Below are 6,871 nucleotides of genomic sequence, written 5' to 3'. Positions count from 1 at the left end.
GCATCTGGAGAAAAAAATGCCTTGCTGCTCTCATGGATTGGATTGATCTGGACCTCAGACTGCTTGGCCCAAGTATGGCCAGGAATTTCAGGCAGAGGGGCTCTGCTAGAACTGTCCACTGGCCTCAGAGACTTACGCTGCAAAGAACCCCCAGGTCCAAGCAGCCCCCACTGAATGACCACGGAGCCCCGGCCTGGCATTCCCGTGTTCTGCCACCAGGGCCTCCAGAAGGACGAGAAACTTGTGACTTCGTTGTCTTTTCACTGCCCAGAACATGGCACCAGCACCCACCCTGTTCCCCCCGGGTGAATTAATGAAGTGTTTGGTATCACCTGGCCAGGGCTCAGGTTCCCCCCCCCCCCAGCAGGAGGCTCATTCCTCCCACAGCAGCCCTCACCTCCCACCCGGCTCCTGTCCTCCCCAGAGCTCCCCCACCCCTCCTCTGCCACCCCCTCTTGTCTGCCAGAGACTACAGTTTGCACCTGGGGAGCAGGGGCGAGGAGGAGCAGTCTGACCTGATGGCTGCAGGGCCTCCACTTTTAGGCCATGCTCGCAGCTGATTGGGCACCTGACCCAATGGCTAGGAACTAGCAGCCTATGAGGAGCCTTGCTACAGAAGGTCTGTCCAATCGCAGAGGCCAGGCCTGATCTAGCCAATCAGATTGCTTTATTATTCTACATTTGAGCTGAGGATCAGAGCAAGGTTCTGGGACCTGGTGCCGGTGGAGGAGGCTCCTAAGGAATAGGGGGAGGGAGCTGAGCCGCATCTGCAGAGGGGCTGGGGTCCCCACACAGGAAGTCCCATGGCCAGAAAGGGGCCTGCAGACCAAGGGTCAGGATGAACTCATGTCCGGAGTAAACCCCCTTCTTGAGGTTACATGTGTCCTGGGTCTTTATGGTGGAAGAAGTTCAATTGTAGTTCAGTCTCAACTCCTACCTTATGCTAGACAAGTTATGTGTTCTTGGTCCCCAGGGCTCCTCTGAGCCCAGGGTCCACTTTCTTTGCTGTATGTCTTCAGGTAATGCACCAGACTTCTCAGAATTCACTGGCCTTCTTCCCAAATAGAAGCGGGAGTTGCCTCTGGGGCCTTGACTATTATGTGGGAAGGTTGTAGTTCTTAATTAAGTCCTTGTTGATTTATCATCTATCTATAAAATGATCACTGGCAACCATATTGTTCATATTTTCCCCTCCTAAACCAGTTTACCTTTTTGTTTAAATACATTTATTAAAGAATAATACTGCTTCTGTAAATGGAAGACTAATGTTTAAGTACAACAAAATGAGTTTGGACTGGGATTTTGGTAGAGAGCTTGCCTAGTGTGCATGAGGCCCTGGGTCCAATCCCTAGCACTGATTAAGAATAAAATAAAATAAAGCAATATTAAAGTGCATTTAAGATTCCTGTTGGGGAGATTGGAACTGCTGGGAACTTTTTGAGACAAAGGTAAACTTCCCTCCTGGAGAGAAAGCAAGAAAGGTGACGAGGCACCTTTGCCACTAACAAGAATCACTTTCTCGTCCTGTGTGACCAGGCACTGGAACATCTATACCAGGCCTCACACGTCTAGGCTTGGGAAAATCCTACCCGTGGTCGTGGACATTGTTCTATAATATCTATTCATCTTCTACCCATCCATCATCTGTCCATCTGTCAATCCATCCTGTCCTCTATCCATTTATCCACCTGCCCATCATCTATCCATCTTATCTGTCAGTCCATCCATCTAATCTGTCCATCTGTCCATTCTGTCTGTTCATCCATTGTCTATTGTCTGTCCATTTATCATCTATGTATCATCTATTCATTCATCCATCTTCTATTCATCTATCATCTATCTATTCATCCATCAATTGTCTGTCTGCCTGTCTCTGTAGCTCTGTATCTCTCTCTGTTTCTCTCTGTCTGTCTCTGTCTCTCTCTGTGTGTCTCTCTCCCCGCCAATCTACGATGGACCAGATTCAATTGTGGCATTCCTGAACCCGCACTTGTAGCAGATGTTTGTTGCTCTCTGATCATAGCCTTCCTTGGTGTGGACCCTCCAATATAGCTATACATTTCTCAACACTGTGCCACAGGCAAGCCCTAACTGGTAAGATTGATCAGAGCTGGCGTTTGGTGACCCCCTCGGGGACACATAACCTCTCAGGTCCCTTATGCAAAAGCAGCTCTTCTCTCCTCCCCTGTGCTCACTTTCCAGGCAGGGAAAGTGGAGGAAGAGCCGATGCAGCCCCAGAAGGTGAGAGAGGGATGGGTGTGTAGGGAGCGCAGCTGTGCCCCACCCTGCCTGGTGAGAGACCTGAGCTGGTGCTGAGTACAGAGGTGGAGACGGAACAGGGGCCTGCAGCCACAGTGGGTCATCAGGGGCCTTGGGAGAGGGGGCAGGAGGAAGCAGCTGGCAGGGGTGGGAGGGTGACAGACAGGCCCACCGGGGTCAGCGGGCAGGTGAGATGAGCCGGGCCAGCTGGGTACCAGGGCCCCTGGAGACTCTGGAGAGCCATCAGGTGCAGAGCAGGAAGTAGTGTGTGAGAGGGGAGGGCGGTCTGGCTGATCTAGGGGCTCCAAGAGGCCCCTGGAGACTCTGGAGAGCCATCAGGTGCAGAGCAGGAAGTAGTGTGTGAGAGGGGAGGGCGGTCTGGCTGATCTAGGGGCTCCAAGAAAAGTGCGACGAGACGAGGTAGGACACCAGCCCCTCACATTGCCTTTTGATTTGCTCCTTCATCTCCTGGACCCGCATCTTGCTCTTGCTGTGGGTGGCCCAGTTAACTGAAAACAAATAATCACACAAGTAAAAGGATCAAGAAGTACTTTTTTTTTTTTTCCCTGGGGCTTGAACTCAGGGCCTGGGCTCTGTCCCGGAGCTTCTTTTTGCTCAAGGCTAACACTCTGCCACTTGAACCATAGCACTGCTTCTGGCCTATGTGGTAATGAGGAATCAAACCCAAGGCTTCATGCATGCTAGACATGCACTCTACCCCTAAGCCACATTCCCAGCCCAAGAAGTACATTTAAAATTTTTATTATTATAAAGGTGATGTACACGGGGTTACAGTTAGATACATCAGGTAAAGAGTACATCTATGTTGGGACAATATTACCCCTTCCCTCCTCTCTCTTTCCCAGTGTCTCCCTCCCACCCCCCACACACATTCCATAGTTCATTCTCAACATAGTGAGTACCACGGCTATATTTGCTCACCCTCTGTCCCTCCATTTCTGTGCCTTCCACCTTACCTCCCAAAGATAGCTAAATGAACAAAAAAGACAAGAAAACAAAAACGGCAACAAAGAAAAAAAAAAGCTCATTTCCATTTTCAAGAAACACATTTAAGCCAGACTTGATGGTGTACTTTGTAATCCTAGCACTGGGGAAGCGGAGACAGAAGGGTCGTGAGTTCAAGGCCAGTCTAAGCTACATAGCAAGACCTTGTCTGCAAAAACAAACAAAAAACACAAATTACATTCGAGACACAGGCCACATACTGCCCAAGTGGGGTCTGTCACTGTCTGAAAAAGAGGGGCCCTGGGAGGCAAGGGTCTTGCTCCTCATTTTTCCAGGTGAGGAGCCCGAGGCTGGAGCTGTGTGAAATACCCTGACTGGGGGAGTGGGGGGGGGGTGAGGCGGGGGGGGCATGCAGGGGTGCAGCAGGGGGCAGGGCTTCTGGCCCTTTGCAGATGGAAATTCACACAGGAGAGAATGATACCAGAAGACCAGCAAAGTACCTTCTGGGCTTCCCGGCAGCCAACTCTGGAAAGATGTCTTGACTTGCCATTGTTTGTGGGAGTAGAGAGCTCATGGGGCTGAGCTCATGTGGCCGGCCAGGCCAGGTGATCCTGGCCTAGTCCCCCCCCCCTCATGAAGCCTGCCTGCTCCTCCCACGCCATCACCCCTCACCCTCACCTAGGCTCAGCCTCCTTCCTGGCCTCACCCCTGCCCTCAAACTGTCCAACTTCTGGGGCCTGGCCAAGGTGGATTTGTTTGTTTGCTGCTGGGAATTGAACATGCTAGGCACATTGTTCTACAATGGGGCGAGACCCCAGTGTGAAGACAGAGTCTAGCAAAGTTGCCCAAGCTACCTTTGAATTTGAGATCCTCCTACTTCAGCCTCCTGAGTTGCTGGGATTAAAGGCCTGTGCTAGCAGACGCTGGCTCAGGATGGGTCTGGCTAAGGGCCACGTGTGGGGATACTCTTCTTGTTTAGCTTCCGGTGACACTCTGTTGTGCCCAGGATAGTGGCTGGGCTCCTGTCCTTTCTGTAACCATCCACCTTGGTGGACCCTGTGAGCTGCCAGCTGCCCCTGTGCCTCTGGGGTCCGGGGGGGGGGGGTTGGGCAGTCAGGCTGGGTGGTTTCCTAGCCACGGAGGCCTGGGCTTCCAGGGGGCTTTGGGAACCTGGCCCGTGCCTGGGACAGTGGGTTTCAAGAGTTGAGAGTAGGTAGTCACTGAATAACTATGTTGAACATGAACTATGCAACTCATGGTTGGGGACGGGAGGGGAAAACTGGGAGAGAGAGTGAGGGAAGAGGTAACATTGGCCAAGAAGAAATGTATCATTACCTGACTTATGTGACAGTTATAGTAACAATAAAAATAGGGGGGAGTTGGAGCTGGTGGCCCACACCTGTAATCCTAGCTACCCAGGATCCAACCCCCCCCACACACACACACAAAGAGTTGGGAGTCGGGGCTGAGAGCAGGGACTGCATCCCACCCCTGTCTCCAAACTCGCTGATCTTTGTGGGGTGGGGAAGTAGCTGTGGGACGGGACTGTGAGGCCTACGGGCTGGGGGCAGCCGCGGCAACGGCCTCCGCTCCTCAACAGCTCCATCCTGACCGCAGGGCCCCCCAGGGAGCTCCTCCTCTCACTGTAGCTCAGAGTGGCTCCGTGACTGCCCCCAGGTCACACAGCTAGAACACCGTGGAACGAGGACTTGAACTCGGGATCCATGATACCAAGTGGAAAGCAAATACGCATCGAATCTCTCCTAGAGATCTAGAGAGACAGGAATGACAGAGGTGCTGAGCCCTGGGTCTCAAATTGAGGCCAGGAGATCCCAAGAGGATGGGGTTGAGCCGCAGCCACGGGGGTGAGAGTGGTAGCGGTGGGGGAAGGGTGTCTGTTAGGCCCCAGCTCTCCCCAGCACTGAGCGCTGGGACAGCCTTGGGACATCCCCTTGGCTGACATTTTCCCACACCAGGGTGTGACGCATGCGCACACACGAGCATGGGCCTCCCCATCACCTGGCTGGGGGGAGGGGCCCTGCCAAAGCACGGCAGGAAGCCTGCGCCGTGTCGGGTGCGGGCTGTGGGCAGTTACCCATCCGATTCCAGGAAGCCAGGGTGCCCGGAGCTCCACCTGGCCTGGTGCCTGCGTGTGGCGGGGACGGGCGGGGAGGGAGGGTGGCGCAGCCACAGTCTGGCAGATTTGGAAAGCCATTGGTGGAGATGGTTTGGGGGAGAAAGAGCAGCCGTTGGTCCCTTGGCTCACGCAGTCACTCAACAAACCTTTAGGAAAGCCCACACTATATGTGGGGCTCAGCCTCTCCTTCCCAGAGACCCTTGAAGCACCCTGGGGCAGTGGCTCCAGCCCTCAACTAGAGCCTGGCAGCCTGGGTTTAGCGTTGGCTTTGCCACCTGTAAGCTGTGACCACCTGGGGCAATATCTAGGCTGCTGTGCCTCTGTTTCCCCATCTGGAGGGGACGGGCCACAAGAAAGGATTACATACGTGTAAAGGACTTAGAGGACTTGGCTGGGGGGCGGGGAGGGTGTGGCCCCAGAGCGGCTGGTGTGGCAGCCGACTTATGACTGGCTTTTTGTGTGTGCCAGTGCTGGAGCTTGAACTCAGGGCCTTGTATTTTTCACTCATGGCTGGAGCTTTACCACTGGACTCATACCTCCAGTTCTAGGTTTTTGGTGGTTATTTGGAGATTAGAGCCTCTCGGATGAGTCTCCCTGGGTTGGCTTCCATCCACGATCCTCCGATCTCAGCCTCCTAAGTAGCTAGGATTACAGGCGTGAGCCATCGGCGCCCAGTGTCAAGGCTCGCTTTTGGGAAATTCTTTGCTGTGCTGGTCATAGTGTTTGGGCCAGGGCTGGACTCCAACTTGGGCTTCTAGCCACCCCTTCCTGTCCTTCCCGGCCTGTTGCTCCTTCCCAGGTGTCTGGAGAAGCGAGGTTTGAAGTTGGGACACAAGCTGGGGACAGGCTCCTGCCGCCCCAGCCTAGCCCAGGGCTAAGGGAACTCTGGCTCCGATGTAGGAATGTCCCGCTAGGCCCTGGGAGCCTCAGTTTCCTCACCTGTAAGATGGAGTGAGGAGTGCAAGGAAGAACTTTGTCTCCCTCCGAGCTCTGCTCTGGCTGAGCCCGTCTGCTGGGCAGCCTGTGGAGGAGCAGCTAAGGCCGCTGAGATGCATGAGCAGCGCTGCAGGGCTTTCTGCCTCCCAGACCTGCAGGCTGGAAGTTGAAGACCCGGGTGCGGGCGGGGGCAGCGGTCACTGTCGCCTGCAGCTTCCCTTGGCTCGTGGGAGCAGCACTGAACTCGCCTCCATCTTCTCAGGTGCTCTCCCTGTGTGCAGGTGCCCGTCCCCCACCCACTCTCTTTAAAAGGGCACCAGTCCCGCTGGATGAAGGGTCACCTGACATCATTCTGCCCGTAAGAGCCCAGCTGTATCTCCCACTTTGCACTGCGGCTCTGTGTTTGGGACGCTGCTGTCACTCCGGGCCGGCCCTGCCCCTCAGGCCTGCCGCTCCCCCCGGGCCGGGCCAATCACGGCTGGTGGTTGCTGGGGACAGAGGGCACTGATTGTGCAAGGCTGGTTTTCGGGCTGTCCAGCTGCCGTCCCACCTGCAGAGGGCAGGCTGGTGAGG

This window comes from Dipodomys merriami, unplaced genomic scaffold, assembly GCF_024711535.1.
Source record: "Dipodomys merriami isolate MVZ:Mamm:240054 unplaced genomic scaffold, mDipMer1.0.p SCAF_55, whole genome shotgun sequence".
NCBI lineage: Eukaryota > Metazoa > Chordata > Mammalia > Rodentia > Heteromyidae > Dipodomys > Dipodomys merriami.
The sequence above is the reverse complement of the archived record's forward strand: the minus strand, read 5'-3'. Positions refer to the sequence as shown.